Source organism: Carcharodon carcharias, chromosome 5 (assembly GCF_017639515.1).
Source record: "Carcharodon carcharias isolate sCarCar2 chromosome 5, sCarCar2.pri, whole genome shotgun sequence".
In the NCBI taxonomy this organism is placed as follows: domain Eukaryota; kingdom Metazoa; phylum Chordata; class Chondrichthyes; order Lamniformes; family Lamnidae; genus Carcharodon; species Carcharodon carcharias.
In genome coordinates, this window is record NC_054471.1 from 23,799,790 (window position 1) to 23,819,249 (window position 19,460).

General features: G+C 49.9%; 1 long non-coding RNA gene across 1 annotated transcript in view; it reads right to left on the reverse strand.

The window, feature by feature from the left end:
* Nucleotides 1–3,148: 3,148 nt before the first annotated feature.
* Nucleotides 3,149–19,460, reverse strand: part of LOC121278063 — a 70,902-nt gene continuing 54,590 nt past the window's right edge. The window contains exons 3-4 of the long non-coding RNA XR_005943046.1: nt 13,195–13,314; nt 3,149–3,368 (exon numbers count right to left, since the gene is read on the reverse strand). This is a non-coding gene — a long non-coding RNA (uncharacterized LOC121278063). The remainder of the gene's footprint in view (nt 3,369–13,194; nt 13,315–19,460) is intronic.

The window sequence follows — 19,460 nt, forward strand, 5'->3', positions numbered from 1 at the left end:
CACGCTCCCTGACTGTCATACTCCTCCAACGTTCCACACCCCCAACGTCACGCTCCCTTCAACGTCACACTCTCCCCATACATCACGCTCGCCTCAACATCACAGACGCCTCAACATCACACTCCCCTCAATGTCTTGCTCCCCCCAACTTCATGCTCTCCCCAACATCACACTCCCCTCAATGTCTCGCTCCCCAAAACGTCACAGTCTCCGTATCATCACCCTCCCCACAACATCACACTCTCCGCATCATCACCCTCCCCCCAACGTCACACTCTCCGTATCATCACCCTTCCCCCAACGTCACACTCTCCGAATCATCACCCTCCCCCCAACGTCACACTCTCCGCATCATCACCCTCCCCCCAACGTCACACTCTCCCTATCATCACCCTCCCCCCAACGTCACACTCTCCGTATCATCACCCTCCCCCAGCGTCACACTCTCCGTATCATCACGCTCCCTCAACATCATGCTTCCCCCAACACCATGCTCTTCCTAACTTCACACCACCCCCATTGCCATGTCCTCCCAACCTCTCAATCACACATCGTTGCACTCCCCTATCGTCACGTTCCCTGAGTATCATGCTCCCGCAATATCACACTCCCGCAATGTCACGCTCCCCCCAACGTCACCCTGCCCCAACCTCACCCTCCCCCATCATGACCCCCTCAACCTCCCTCTCCCTCATCGTCATGCTCCCTGACCATCACTCTCCCCCAATGTCACACTCCCGCATCATCACACTCCCCCAATGTCACGCTCTCCCATCATCACACTCCCCCAATGTCATGCTCTCCCCTCATCATGCACCTCCTAACGTCACTCTCTCCCCCAATATCAAGCTCTCCCCAATGTCACGCTCTTCCCATCGTCACACTCTCCCTACCACTTACTCCTCCAATGCCACGTTCCCCCAAGCTCATTCTCCCTCCCCAACGTCACGCTCCCCCCAACGTCATGCTCTCTCCAACATCACGCTCCCTCCAACGTCACGCTCTCCCCAATGTCACGCTCCCCCCAACGTCACGCTCTCCTCGACGTCACGCTCTCCCCTCAACGTCACGCTCTCCCCCATGTCTTGCTCCCCCCAACGTCACACTCTCCCCTCAACGTCACGATCTCCCCCACGTCACGCTCTTCCCAATGTCACGCTCCCCCCAACGTCACGCTCCCCCCAATGTCATGCTCCCCCCAACGTCACACTCCCCTCAATGTCACACTCTCCCCAACGTCACGCTCTCCCCAACGTCACACTCTCCCCAATGTCATGCTCCCCCCACGTCACACTCCCCTCAACGTCTTGCTCTCCCCAACGTCACGCTCTCCCCTCAACGTCATGCTCCCCTCAATGTCTCGCTGTCCCCGTACGCCACGCTCTCCTCAATGTCACGCTCCCCAACGTCATGCTGCCCTTAATGTCACGCTCCCTTCAACATCACGCTCTCCCCTCACCGTCTTGCTCTCCCCTCAACGTCACGCTCCCCTCGACTTCACGCTCCCCTCAATGTCACGCTCTCCCCTCAACGTCACGCTCCCCTCAACATCATGCTCTCCCCTCAATGTCACGCTCCCCTTGACTTCACGCTCCCCTCAATGTCACGCTCTCCCCTCAACGTCCCGCTCCCCAACGTCATGCTCCCCTCAATGTCTCGCTGTCCCCATACGTCACGCTCTCCTCAACGTCACGCTCCCCCCAACGTCACGCTCTCCCCAACGTCACGCTCCCCCCAACGTCACGCTCTCCCCAACGTCACGCTCTCCCCAACGTCACGCTCTCCCCAACGTCATGCTCCCCTCAATGTCACGCTCTCCTCTCAACATCACGCTCTCCCCAACGTCACGCTCTCCCCAACGTCACGCTCTCCCCAAAGTCACGCTCTCTCCTCAATGTCACACTCTCCCCTCAATGTCATGCTCCCCTCAATGTCACGCTCTCCCCAACGTCACGCTCTCCCCATCGTCACGCTCTCCCCATCGTCACGCTCCCCTCAACGTCAGGTCTCCCCAACGTCACGCTCCCCTCAATGTCACGCTCCCCTCAACGTCACGCTCCCCAACGTCATGCTGCCCTTAATGTCATGCACTCCCCTCAACATCACGATCTCCCCTCAACATCACGCACTCCCCTCAACATCACGCTCTCCCCTCAACATCACGCTCCCCTCAACGTCTCATTCTCCCCATATGTCATGCTTCCACCAACGTCACACACTTCTCCTGCCACGCTCCCCCCAAACTCACGCTCCCCCCAAACTCACGCTCCCCCCGAACTCACGCTCCCCCCGAACTCACGCTCTCCCCGAACTCACGCTCCCCCCAAACTCACGCTCCCCCCAAACTCACGCTCCCCCCAAACTCACGCTCCCCCCAAACTCACGCTCCCCCCAAACTCACGCTCCCCCCAAACTCACGCTCCCCCCAATGTCACGCTCTGATTCATCGCCAGTGTTTCCGCTTACTCCCTGCATGATGAATAAATGTGAGCGGATTTCAAATGGACTGCGAATACTGGAAGACTGGAATGGATGTCCTGGTGTTTTCCAGGATGTTTCACATTCTCCAGGAATGATTATTGCTGACAGATGTCCTCAGCAGGACAATCTTCGTGTGAGGAATGTGCAAATAGTAAAACTGGTTGCTAAGCACCGAAATCTATGAATGGGGAATGCTGCCTTGGTTCTGACACCGCCTTCTCTTTCACTCTCTCTCCTCCATGTTGACTCTCCACTATGAGAAGCTGCTCCACCTCGGAGACCTGGGTTGCAGGTGAAACATTAGACCTGCCTCCAAGTCTGCCTTCAACCATATCCCCTTTAGACCGACAGAAAATATCCAAAGGCGTTTGTGCAGTAAAGGGAATAGGATATTTTTTTCACTCTCCAAATTAAATTAAATTGTTTGTATCAAGGAGTAGCTAAATTTATCCACCTCGATATATCGATGTCCACGTCAGCAGTCATGGCAACGGAGTTGAGGTTTGGATCGACAAGGCCATAGTCACAGGCCTTCCTTACCAGAAAGATGAGCTCACACAAGGCAAAAATCAGTCGCCTTTTTATACATAAAGAGGAAAAAGGGCTTTGGTTGGATTTCAAGCTGTGTCTCCTAGAGCTGGAAGCAGTTTTTAATCTTACAGGTCCACCAGTTTTGTCCACTTATGGTTGAAGATTGTGGGGGACCAACTGCAGCTTCTCAGTTCCCATGGGAGCTACACCATTTCCCAACGCTGACTGAGGAGTCTTGTCTCACAGGGGTTGATCACCAGGATTTTCAGGCTGTCTTCTTCATCCCCTGATATCTCGCTGTCTAAACAGTAACGCGACACCTGGTGTTCGATACGTGAGCTGGCCCTCTGCCAGCGCTGGGTGGAGCAGAGCAAGGCAAAGATTAGACAGATTCTTTTACACACACACACACTGTCCACACACACTCACACACAAAGTTCCACACACACATGCACACACTGTCCACACACACTCACACACACACTGTCCACACACATCACACTCACACACACATACGCACTTTCCACACACAGCACACTCACACACATCACACTCACACTGTTCACACACACCACACTCACACACACACACACTGTCCACACACACCACACTCACATACACACACACACACACTGTCCACACACAGCACACTCACACTGTCCACACACACCACACTCACATACACACACACACTGTCCACACACAGCACACTCACACTGTCCACACACATCACACTCACATACACACACACTGTCCACACACAGCACACTCACACACATCACACTCACACTGTCCACAAACATCACACTCACATACACACACACTGTCCACACACAGCACACTCACACACATCACACTCACACTGTCCACACACATCACACTCACATACACACACACTGTCCACACACATCACACTCAAACACATCACACTCACACTGTCCACACACATCACACTCACATACACACACACTGTCCACACACAGCACACTCACATACACACACTGTCCACACACACCACACTCACACTGTCCACACACAGCACACTCACACACATCACACTCACACTGTCCACACACATCACACTCACATACACACACACTGTCCACACACAGCACACTCACACTCACACTGTCCACACACAGCACACTCACACACATCACACTCACACTGTCCACACACATCACACTCACACTGTCCACACACACCACACTCACATACACACACACTGTCCACACACATCACACTCACACACAGCACACTCACACACATCACACTCACACTGTCCACACACAGCACACTCACATACATCACACACACACTGTCCACACACAGCACACTCACATACATCACACTCACACTGTCCACACACAGCACACTCACATACATCACACTCACACTGTCCACACACATCACACTCACATACACACACACTGTCCACACACAGCACACTCACACACATCACACTGTCCACACACACCACACTCACACTGTCCACACACAGCACACTCACACACATCACACTCACACTGTCCACACACATCACACTCACACTGTCCACACACAGCACACTCACACACATCACACTGTCCACACACACCACACTCACACTGTCCACACACAGCACACTCACACTGTCCACACACACCACACTCACATACACACACACTGTCCACACACAGCACACTCACACACATCACACTCACACTGTCCACACACACCACACTCACACTGTCCACACACACCACACTCACACTGTCCACACACAGCACACTCACACACATCACACTCTCCACACACACCACACTCACACTGTCCACACACATCACACTCACACTGTCCACACACAGCACACTCACACACATCACACTCACACTGTCCACACACATCACACTCACACTGTCCACACACAGCACACTCACACACATCACACTCACACTGTCCACACACATCACACTCACACTGTCCACACACACCACACTCACACTATCCACACACACCACACTCACACTGTCCACACACAGCACACTCACACTGTCCACACACATCACACTCACACTGTCCACACACATCACACTCACACTGTCCACACACAGCACACTCACACTGTCCACACACAGCACACTCACACACATCACACTCACACTGTCCACACACATCACACTCACACACAGCACACTCACACACATCACACTGCCCACACACACCACACTCACACTGTCCACACACAGCACACTCACACACATCACACTGTCCACACACATCACACTCACACTGTCCACACACATCACACTCACACACAGCACACTCACACTGTCCACACACATCACACTCACACTGTCCACACACACCACACTCACACTGTCCACACACACCACACTCACACTGTCCACACACACCACACTCACACTGTCCACACACACCACACTCACACTGTCCACACACACCACACTCACACTATCCACAAACAGCACACTCACACACACCACACTCACTCACACACACACTGTCCACACACATCACACTCACACTGTCCACACACACCACACTCACACTATCCACAAACAGCACACTCACACACACCACACTCACACACACACACACTGTCCACACACATCACACTCACACTGTCCACACACACCACACTCACATACACACACACTATCCACAAACAGCACACTCACACACACCACACTCACACACACACACACTGTCCACACACACCACACTCACACTATCTACAAACAGCACACTCACACACAACACACTCACACACACACACACTGTCCACACACACCACACTCACACTGTCCACACACACCACACTCACACTATCTACAAACAGCACACTCACACACATCACACTCACACTGTCCACACACACCACATTCACACACATCACACTGTCCACACATACCACACTCACACTGTCCACACACAGCACACTCACACTGTCCACACACACCACACTCACATACACACACACTGTCCACACACAGCACACTCACACACATCACACTCACACTGTCCACACACACCACATTCACACACATCACACTCACACTGTCCACACACACCACACTCACACTATCCACAAACAGCACACTCACACACATCACACTCACACTGTCCACACACATCACACTCACACTATCCACACACAGCACACTCACACACATCACACTCACACTGTCCACACACACCACACTCACATACACACACACTGTCCACACACAGCACACTCACACACATCACACTCACACTGTCCACACACAGCACACTCACACTATCCACAAACAGCACACTCACACACATCACACTCACACTGTCCACACACATCACACTCACACTATCCACACACAGCACACTCACACACATCACACTCACACTGTCCACACACACCACACTCACATACACACACACTGTCCACACACACCACACTCACACACATCACACTCACACTGTCCACACACACCACACTCACACTATCCACAAACAGCACACTCACACACATCACACTCACACTGTCCACACACATCACACTCACACTATCCACACACAGCACACTCACACACATCACACTCACACTGTCCACACACACCACACTCACATACACACACACTGTCCACACACAGCACACTCACACACATCACACTCACACTGTCCACACACACCACATTCACATACACACACACTGTCCACACACAGCACACTCACACACATCACACTCACACTGTCTACAAACAGCACACTCACATACATCACACTCACACTGTCCACACACATCACACTCACACTGTCCACACACACCACACTCACATACACACACACTGTCCACACACACCACACTCACACTCACACTGTCCACACACAACACACTCACACTATCCACACACACACCACACTCACACACATCACACTCACACTGTCCACACACACCACACTCACATACACACACACTGTCCACACACAGCACACTCACACACATCACACTCACACTGTCCACACACAACACACTCACACTATCCACACACACACCACACTCACACACATCACACTCACACTGTCCACACACATCACACTCACACTCACACACATCACACTCACACTCACATACACATTGTCCACACACATCCCACTCACACACATCACACTCACACACACACACACACATCACACACTCACTATCCATACACATCACAGACACACTGTCCACATATAATCACACTCTCACACACACACAAACTTCCACACACATCACACTCACACACACTGTCCACACACATCACACTCACACACTCACACTGTCCACACACACTACACTCACACACATCACACTCGCACTGTCCACATACACCACACTCACACACATCACACTGTCCACACATATCACAATCACACACATCACATTCACACACACTGTCCACACACATCACAATCACACACAAACTTCCACACACATCACACTCACACACATCACAGTCACACACACTGTCCACACACATCACAATCACATACAAACTTCCACACACATCACACTCACACACACACAAAGACAGAGATATCACACACACACACTTCTCACACGCACACACACAGACCTCTCTCACACACACATCACACATTCACATATCACACATGCAAACATCACACACACAAACACACACACACAGACATCTCACACACACACAGACGTCTCACGCACACACACACACAGACATCTCAGACACACACACACACACACACACACACACACATACACACACAGAGGCATCATACACTCACACATGCAGACATGGCACACACAAAGACACAGACACATCACACATATGCGCACATACACACACACAGACACATACAGACATCTCACACACACAGACATCACACACACACATGGACATCGCACACACGGACATGACACGCAGACACCAACAAACACACACAGACATGACATGCACATACTTGCACACACACATCGCCATCTCACACACACACACAAACACACACGACACACAGACATGACACACATACAGTCAGGTGGATTGGGGTGGAGCTGGTTGAGGTTTTGAGCTGCCATGCAGCGAGCTAAACTCTGGCCATCCAAGTGGTGGCCAGCACTCTCCAGAACACATGAAGGGGCCTTCAGACTTAACTAAGGGAGGAACTTAGAACATCGAAGCAAACCCACGCGTCTCTCTCTTTCATCCTGCAGGACGAGTACATCATGAGCAATGAGCCTGGTGAACTAGCTGTGTTCCTGATGGCCTACAGAGAGCGAAGACGAAGAAGAGAGCAGCTGAGGCTCCTGGCTGCGCAGAGGGAGGAGCAGCAACCTCAGGAAGAAGGGGTGACTGGCGCTCCCACCATCGCTGGTCAGCACCTCGCTGGACCCAGCGTCTACAGGCGCCGCCTTTCATTCCTGCAGATGACCGAGAACCAGTGTTGCTGAAGACTGCACATGTCTAGGGAACTGGTCGGTCACATCTGCCACCTGCTGCAGGATTTGGTGCCATGGGGACATGGAGGGCACCCACCTGCCCGTGGCTGTGAAATTGACAGTGGCCTCAATTTCTACGCCAGTGGCTCCTTTCAGGGCTCCACAGGTGACCCCTGTGGGATATCACAAGCCTCCACCCACAAATACATCCATGAGGTTATGGATGCCATCTTCACAAGGACACACAGCTTTGTGCATTTCACCCGGGACCAAGACAGCCAGGATGCAAGAGCGATTGGATTCGCCCAGATCTCGGGTTTCCCACAGGTGCAGGGTGCCATCGACTGCACTCACACAGCACTCACATCTCCGTGTGGACTACATCAACCACAAGGGCTTCCATTCGCTGAATGTGCAGCTGGTGTGTGACCACCACAAACACATCCTGCAGGTGTGCGCACGGTTTCCAGGGAGTGTTCACGGCTCCTACACCCTCAATCGGTCACAGATCCCTGGAGTCTTCCAGGGTCCACAGAGGCTGCAGGGTTGGCTCCTCGGGGACAAGGGCTTCCCACAGAGGCCGTGGCTGATGACACCCGTCTGGTGACCTCAGACTGCAGCAGAGCGACGCTATAATCAGGCTCATGCTGCAGCTTGCACCCTGGAGCAGAGCATTGGGATGCTGGAGATGAGGTTCTGGTGTCTGGACCGGTCTGGGGTGGAGCCCTGCAATACAGTCCCCGGAGGGTATCACACATCGTGGTCGTCTGTTGTGCCCTTTACAACCTGGTGCTGCAATGGGGAGAGGAGCTGGCTGAGGAGGAGATGGAGGAGCTGGAGGTCTCCTCCGATGAGGAGGATGTCGATGGGGATGAGGGTGAGGAAGGTCCTCAGAGATGATGGTGATGGGGATGAGGCCCTCACACTGGCCAGACAAGGCAGACATGCTCGGGAGGCCCTCATAGCTGCTAGATTTGTGAAGGATGATGACGATAAGCAGTGAGGAGACACCATAGATCCTCACGTTACATCTATGAAGGTTTGATTCCTGTCTGGCTGATGGCAGCACACATACCCTCTGTGAGAATGCTCCTGTCATGGAGATGCAGCAGGTGCCCATAGTCCCTACGTTCCAGGAGGATGATGATGACATGCAGTGGGAATAGTCCACAGATCCTCACATAGCTGATGTGAATGTCTGATTCCTGTCTGGTTTATGGCAGCTTGCTTGTTCTCTGTGAATGGGGTCATATCATGGAGATGCAGCGGGGAAACTTTACCTTCTCCTGAACCTGTGGCATACTTCATGAGCTGAACCCTTCAGGACCACACTCTCACTGGACACAGATGACCTTGGCAGGTGTCCTCTGGAGGGCCGAGATCTAGAGGGCCCCGGCCTGCTTTCAGGGTCCTGCTGCGTGGCAGTGGCTCCCTCCTCGGCCTGAGGAGCTGGAGCTGCTTGAGTCACAGGTAGAAGGGATTCAGATGGGCCGGACACTCCCAGAGTCACCTGGTACATGGTCCCTATGGCTGCGTAAAATGATGTGTGGTGATGTCGGGCCGAACCCCTGGCGTCACCGCGCCCCATTTCCATTTTCAGGAGAGTGGGGTCTCAGCAGAATCAGCTGCGTGCCCACCGTCCTGTCAATGGCCAATTGAGGCCATTGACAGGGTCAGTTAAGTAATTAAAGGACCTGCCCGTCCAACCCTAAGGTCGGTGAACAGGCCAGGAGCCCTGGGGGACTAGAAAAAGCACAAAACCTCATCCACCAGCGGGATGAGGTTTCATGTCGGCTTTAAAAAATTTTTATAAAGGTTTTGTAAAAATTATGAACATGTCCCAACTGATGTGACATTGTCACATGTGGAGACATGTAAGGGAAAGTTTATTTTTCTATTTTTATCTTTTTTACATTTACAGACAATCTCCCTGAGGCTGCACTTAGGCTCAGGGAGATGAGTGCTCTCTTTAGTGCACATGTGCGAAAGAGCATACTCTCGATTTTGGGATTCCCCCCCACCCACACGGTGGGAGTACATAGCGCTTCTGTGTGGATGTCACACTGGGCAGGCCTTAACTGGGCCCGCCCACATAAAATGGCGGCACCCCCCCAATCACGGGCACCGATCAGAAGTGCACTCATATGCACCCACTCTTCAACTTCCCCCCCCCGATAGGGAGAAAATTCAGCCCATGCACGCATCCGCTCATTTATACACACACACACACACACACACACACACACACACACACACACACACACACGCGCGCACATGCACCCACTCATATACACACACACACACACACACCCCCGCTCATTCATACACACACACACACACACGCACAAGCACATGCACCCACTCATACACACGCACACCCCCCGCTCATTCATATACACACACACACACACACACACATGCACCCACACATCACTCATATATACACACACACACCCCCACTCATTCATACACACACACACACACACACACATGCACCCACTCATCACTCATATATTCACACACACACCCCCGCTCATTCATACACACACACACACACACACATGCACCCACTCATACACACACACACACCCCGCTCATTCATACACACACACACACACACATGCACCCACTCATCACTCACATATACACACACACACCCCCGCTCATTCATACACACACACACACGCACAAGCACATGCACCCACTCATCACTCATATATTCACACACACACCCCTGCTCATTCATACACACACACACACACACACACACACACACATGCACCCACTCATACACACACACACCCCCCGCTCATTCATACACACACACACACACATGCACCCACTCATCACTCATATATATACACACACACCCCCGCTCATTCATACACACACACACACACACACACACATGCACCCACTCATCATTCAAATATACACACACACACCCCCGCTCATTCATACACACACAGACACACACGCACCCACTCATCACTCATATATACACACACACACCCCCCGCTCATTCATACACACACACACATGCACCCACTCATCACTCATATATTCACACACACACACCCCGCTCATTCATACACACACACACACGCACGCACATGCACCCACTCATACACACACACACCCCCCGCTCATTCATACACACACACACGCACACACATACACCCACTCATCACTCATATATACACACACACACCCCCGCTCATTCATACACACACACACACACACACACATACACACACACATGCACCCACTCATATACAAACACACACACCCCCGCTCATTCATACACACACACACACGCACATGCACCCACTCATACACACATACCCGCTCATCCATACACACGCACACACGCACTCACTCATATACACACACACACCCGCTCATTCACACACACACACATACACACACACCCGCTCATTCATACACACACACACATGCACCCACTCATACACACACACATACACCCGCTCATTCATACACACACATGTACATTCACCCGTTCATATACACACACCCACACACACACATGCACTCACTCATATACACACACACACACACACACATACACATACACATACACACACACTCATTCATACACACACATGCACATGCACCCACTCTTATACACACACACAAGCACATGCATCCACTCTTATACACATACACACATGCACATGCACCCACTCATACACGCACACACATGCACCCACTCATACACACACAGACACATGCACCCGCTCATACATACACACACACACACACATGCACCCGCTCATACAGACACACACACAGACACACATGCACCTGCTCATACAGACACACACACACACACATGCACCCATTCATACAGACACGCACACACATGCACCCGCTCATACACACACACACATGCACCCGCTCATACATACACACACATGCACATGCACCCATTCATACACACACACATGCACCCACTCATACATTCACACACATGCACACACACATGCATATGCACGCACTCATGCACACACACACATGCACCCACTCATACACACACACACACACACATGTACCCACTCTGATACACACACACACACAAACAAACACATGCACCCACTCACACACATACACACTCTCGCACCCACTCACACACACAAATATGCACGCGCACTTATACACAGACACACACATGCACCCACACTTATACGCACACACACATGCACCCACTCTTATACACACACACACGCACCCACTCACACACACACATGCACATGCACCCACTCTTAGACACACACACACACAGACACACACATGCACCCACTCTTATACACACATACACGCACCCACACACACACACACACACACACACACTCACATGCACATGCACCCACTCTTATACACACATGGACATGCACCCACTCATACACACACACGCACATGCACCCACTCTTATGCACACACACACACATGCACATGCACCCATTCTTATACACACACACACGCACATGTACCCACCCTTATACACACACACACACACACACACGCGCATGCACCCACTCTTAAACACACACATGCACATGCACCCACTCTTAAACACACACACACACATGCACCCACTCTTATACACACACACATGCACATGCACCCACTCATACACACACACGTACACAGACACACAAACTGTACACAGGCTCAAATGTTCTGGAAGTCCCACAGCCTGAATGGAATCAGACAGTGAGTGACATTACCTGCTTGCCATCTCGGTCACTGCACGGTGTCAAAATAACCTGAGACCCTGGGAACAGGCTGGCCACAGAGAGGCAGAGCTGCTTCTGACTAATCTGCTGTTCATGGGTATATGTCCATTCCTAGAGGGAATAAAGGAAACAGCCACTTTTAGCTACCTGTTGAGGTTAGAATCAGGGATCAGCACCCAGAGCTGAATGAGCCTGTGTTACTCAGCACTGGTGAGTGTCTCTCCAGGCTGCACTCAGCTGCTGAGGGACAGAGATGAGATGGGTTATGGAGTGACCCTAATAACATGGGCTGGATTTTCGAAAGGTCAGGCCAGCTGGTGGGCAGGACACGGATGTTGCAGTCCTGCTCCCATTTCCGGTATATACCAGTTTTACTGGCGGGAGGAGAAGGCAGGGGGGTGAACCACGCAGGGAACCCAAACTCAGCAGGGCCATTTGAAATTGGTTCTGAGTTCAAACAGACCCCATTTTCGCTGTTCCAGCAGCCTTTCCCGCTCTGTGGGAGCCATACAGTTATGGACTGTGGCGTAAGGGTCTGGCACATCATGGGTTAACGTGGGACTGAGTATAGCACCGCCCACACAGTGATGTAAGGGAACAGCTGACCTATACCTAGTGTTGTGTTGGACAGAGCTGTGTGTGGAAGCAAGCACGGAGACAGCTCCTAGCTTGGACCTCTACTCTATAGATTTATCCTTTACTTTATAGTCTATAGTTACTAGTACTTAATAAATGCTTACTGCTGAACTACCTAAGACTACGAATACCTTAATAAGACTTACTGAACTATGCCCAGCACCCTACAACATGGAGGAAATATAAAAGTGCCTGAAAGGCAGCTTTGGACTGTTTAAGTGACATGATCTAAAGTTATTTAAATCCTTAGCCCTTTAAGAATGTAAAAAAGGCTGCAGCTGTCAGTTGCAGTAAAGCGACCTGCTGCTGGAGTGCATTTGTTGACTGGCTTTCTGTTGCAGCTTACAAAAACAACGTTAGCCACCTGCTCATATAGTTTCAATCCCAAGGGTTGTTATTGCAACTGAGCTTATTATGAACGTTTGGCTGCAAAACCATACAGGTTAGCAGGGGGGGGGGGGGGGGAGGGGGAGAGCTGAGTTCACATTTTGATTGACAGTTTTAAGAGGCTATAAAAGAATTAGCTGTCTTTAATGTGGTTAGTGAATAGAAGATTGTTCTTACAATACTTGGTGGGGGGGGGGGGATTTAAAATTTTTGAATGGGTTTCATGAATGAGAGTTTTGTTCAGTATCAAGTGTGTATGAGTGGGAACTGCCTTAAGATTGCAGAAAAAAAGAGACGTTGTAGCTTTTTGTCTTTCACTCTTCTGGACATTTTATGAGAATACCAGTATAAGAGGAAAACAACAATTTATACTGTATGTAAAGATAGTGCTGATTGGTTGATAAGTGGACCCTGATTGGTAGAGGCATTGCCATGGAGAATGCACCATGGTGACTGACAGTTAACTGCCAAGCATTGTTTGAAACTTAAATCAGGCAGCTTGATCCTGATTGGCCAAGGCATTGCCCTGAGGAATGAATCAGTGAATGGCTATCACTTATTTTGATTAGCTGAAACAAATGCAATGTGTGTACATGTTCTTTCTATCTGCACAGATCAGGGCCCAGTGCATTAATATATGTAGCTTCCAATACACACAAATGTGCCACACTGACAATCGTAAATTGTTTGTCAGCGTAATTCTTAGCACACTGAGGATTGTTTAGCAAATGTCGTCCAATCGCGGAATCACATCTAATGTTGGACACTGTGTTTTGAGTTTGGCAAGCACAGGCTGGTTGGGTATGGTCTGTACCCTGCCTGTTGCAAATAGTGGCTGGAACAGGCTGTTTGATATGATCTGTCTTTGGGATGTAGGGCCTACATACCTAGCATCACAGTGGTACCGAAATTCATGTACCACATTACTCATTTGTGTGATAGGCAGAAAGTCTTTTTGGCTTGACAGCAGCATCCTGTTAGTGGTGAATATCACTCATGTTGCTGCTGCATAGTAGCAGCGTGGAAAAGTTAGCTTCACCTGTTACCTTGCCCTTCCAGAATAATCTGGGGTAGACTCGGCACTTTTCAGGGCTGAAAGTGACGGCCTTAGGCCCGTTCATTAACTTGCGTGATATACAGTGTGAAATGATCTGATCAGGGTAGCTGTTATCCTGCAGGATGTCTTTGATGTTCCTTATTTCAGCATCAAGCCTGCACAGTGAGTAAATAGCGTGATCACTGGTTAATGGAAGTCCTTGGTCAGCATGTTCACTAACTAGTACAACCAGTTGGTCAGTGTGGTCACTGGTTAATGGAAGTCTTTGGTCAGCATGTTCACTAACTAGTACAACCATTTGGTCAGTGTGGTCACTGGTTAGATGAATTATTCAGTAAGCTTAGGTGCTATTTATTGTGATCATTTGGTTAGTGTGCCCACTCTTTTCTTACAAGGCTGATTGAGGTAGTTGCTGGTTAGCAGTATCACTGAGCCAGCTGTTAGGAACTAGAGTTAGTTTTAAGTGAGTTATAGTTGTATTGGTGCGTGTTAGGAATAAGCTATAGCTTTAAGTGTAAGTTTTAGCTTTAAGTTTGATTTTTTTGTGTGTGTGGTAAGGAAGGGCAACTAGCAACTACCTCGATCGGCCTCATAAGAAAGGAGTGGGCTTTTGTTTCACTTTAGAATGCTGCCTGCAAGTCTGTGGGTTTGTTTGTATATCTGCATTTTAATGAGATCTTACAACCCTTGAAGTGGTTTAGGGAAGTTAAAATAAAGTAGGAAAAACTGTGCTGTTGCCTCGCAACAAGGAGGCCCACAGAGAAACAGAAAGCAGTTTGGGTTCAGTTGTGATTCTGCTCTGAGGTTAAGGCAGCAGTTTAAGTCTCTCTAGCTGACATATTAGCAGACTGCTGAGGAAAATAAGTCCAAGAATCTTAGCTGAGTTGCTCTAAAGCTAAAGTAACAGTGAATGTCAAGTAAGTTCTGGATCTCAAGGGAGATACCCAGTTGTCAGCAGTCGACTGGGAGAGGGAACTACAGAAAGCAGGTCCTAAAGGGAAAGGAGGAAGGTCCCAAGAAGACCTTTAAGTTAAGTCAAAGGACAAGGCAGGAATTTGGAACGAGATCCTGTTCAGTGAAGTTTAAGTAAGGAGCAGAGGAAAGCTGCAGGGAGCAGAATCAAGGCAAAGTGGGCTTGTAAGAAACCGGAAGATTTGAGGAGACAGCCGAAGGTTGGTGACTCCTTACTACAGGCCTGTGTAGCAGTGGTGTTCTGTTGGCATGACTGGGTATCGGGTATCTGCGAGTGCGTGGAATGTGAAACTCAAATGCACTTGGCGATCCAGGGCAGAGGAACATCAGAAGGAAAGATCAAAACCCTGGCGGTGAATCCTTGTTGAAGATGTCCAAGAGGAAGCATCGTCACTTGGGAGAAGATTCCAAGGCATGTTCTTCAAGAGCGGGTATTGGAAACCCTTGTGTGAAAGGCGGAGCTTCTGTGAGACCAGTAGTCTCACAGTGTGATGAGCATCTTGGGGGGGGATTGATAAGAGATCCAAAGCGTCTGCTTTGGGTGGCATCTGCCTCTTGGTTTCAGAGTGTAGCCTATTGGTTTTCCAGGAGTGTATACTTACTGTGAACATTAAAATACAAGATAGATTTTGTAACTTGTGTTATCCTTACGAATCTTTATATATCTGTAAAGGTATAATTGTGGGTGAAGGAGTAGTGTAATATAGTTCATCTTTTCTTGTTTAATAGATGTTTTTATTCTTTTGTTAAACGTTCATCAGCAGACTCCTGTGACTTTGTTCAGTAACTGCTCACCACTTTTTCAAATAAGAAATAAATGTTAGGATCTATCAAGCCGGGTTCCATCCTGGGATCTGACTTGTCAGCTCGGATCAGAACACAGTGTGGTCACTGGTTGGTTAAATCAGTGCCTGCAGGTTCCGGTGGTTGATTCTTAACTACTGTCTGAAATGGCCTAGCAAGCACTCAGTTCAGTGGCAAACAGGAGTGTGCAGCAAATGCTGGCCTTGCCAGTGATGTCCACATCCCATCAAAGAATTAAAAAAAAATATCCTTAGGTTCTCAAAGGCCTTTGATAACAACAGCTTGTATTTATAAAGTACCTTTAATGTGATAAAACATACCTGCTTCACAGGAATGTTAGAGAATGAAAACATTGACACAGAGGTGAACCTCCCTATTGAACAGGGATCGTGACAGCTAGACTCCTTTCCAGACTGACTCTTGTGGGGGAAGCTCATCTCGCTGATGATTGGAGCAGCGTACAGCCATCTCTTAACAATGTCATCTGGTCCTTGGAGTCCAGCATTGAGACTGAGACAAGTCGAACCAAATCTCAGACAGGTACCCATTTAAGACAAAGCACAAAGCCCTTTTAGTTGTTGTGGATCGGGGAGACCTCGCAGTCAGCAGCTATCCATGGTTGCCTCATAATAGCGGAACCAAACCTGTGCTGAAAACATGCAATTTATTGAAAGGGCCTTCAAGATCCCCTCACTGTCAAAGTTAAATGGTCCTCAGGAAATCCTGACTGGAATTGAGATGAAGATCAACAATTTTGCAACTTCTCCAGTCCCATTAGATTCAGGTTTGACTTGTGTTTGGACAGTGTGTGTGATGTTTGTTTGATCGGTCTGCCAATTGGGACCGAGCTAAAAGTCTCACTAAAATCCATATACCCCAAATCCTCATGGACTCTCCCTCAAAAAAGAAATCAGTCAAGTTGGTCAGACACACAGCCTTCCCTTAACAAATCCCTGCTGACTGACACTGATTAATCTGTACCTTCCTTAATGATGATTTATACCGTCCCTCAGACCTTTCTCCAGTACTTTGCCCACCAGCGACTGGCTGGTTTATAATTATTCAGTCTATCTCGTCCACCTCTTTTAAACAATGGTACAACATTAGGGGCGCAATTTTCTGCTCCCGCTGGTAACGGGAATCGTGGCAGAATAAATTTGACAGGATTGGAGAAAGTCAGTTTCCTGCCGTCGGAATATTAGTTTGGAATTTTGTTCCTCAGACTTTGCTGGCAGGTTAAAGGTGGGTTCAGTTTCCTGCTGATCTAGGTCAGGAGCTACATTTGCATCTCATGAATGCTCATTAAAAGGCCAACTTGCTGAAACTACGTTTCTCTCTCCAAACTAAGTGCCCCGCCCAGTGGATAATTATAAACAGCCATAAAACTGCACATTCTAGGTGGTGTGCACGTGCCAAGCTTCACCTGTAGGTGTCGCCTTCTTGGGAACTTTTGTTAATGTCACGCGAGTGAAGTTATGCAAAGCTGTGCCAAGGCTGGACAGGGGACTCCAGCTTACCGGGAAAGGGTGGGGAGACGGGGAGAGTATCCGTGGAAATAGGTGGAGGGGGAGTTGGGTGAGAGTGTCTTAGAGGGTGGGGTTGGTGATGTCGATGGTGGGCTCCTGGTGGTAGGAGGGAACAGTAACAGTCGGAGTGGGGGAGAGAGATGCAATAGGGTGACAGGTCCAGGATGAAAGACTGGTAGGTGAAGTCTCATTGGGCAGGTCACAGAGGGGGACAAGACAGGGTGGGCGTGGGGACAGTAACGGGTGTCAACTCTGAGGGGAGGGAAGGCATGTGGGGGTGGATTGTTATAGGGTCCAGGGTAATGCAGGGAGGTTCAAGGATGACAGGGTGAAGGAGGAATGGTGATATTGGGTGGGTCTATGGTGATGGGAGGAAGTGGTGATAGGGGAAGGGTAGAAGGTGGTGGAGTGAGTTTGAACCATTTTTCCAAACCGACCTTGACCATGCAGTTAGTCAGTGAAATCCCTCGAGGTGGGAGGAGGGTCTTTTTGCGAGAGTGGAGGTCAAGTCAGCACATGTGGCCGACTAAAGGAACACCCTAATAATTATGAGGCAACTAGATGTCAAAGATGCTCAGTTGTGTTTTCCTCTCAATGGTGAAGCCCCCATTGCTGCAGGTTTGTTCCTGACTCATGGGTCTCTTAACATTGAAATCCCAGCGAGGTGTGGAGCTGCTGTTCATTCTGTGCCATTTGCCATTAGCTGCAGTCAGAGGCAGGGATGAAGGGAGGAGGATGCCTCCAAAGGGCATGGCTGGTGGAGGGCAGCCAACTTGTGACTCCAAACCTCTATCTTCCTGCGTGAATGGTCACGGCTGAGAAGGGATCATGAAGTGAGTCTTTCTATGCTGCTCAGGCAATGGTCTCTCTACAGA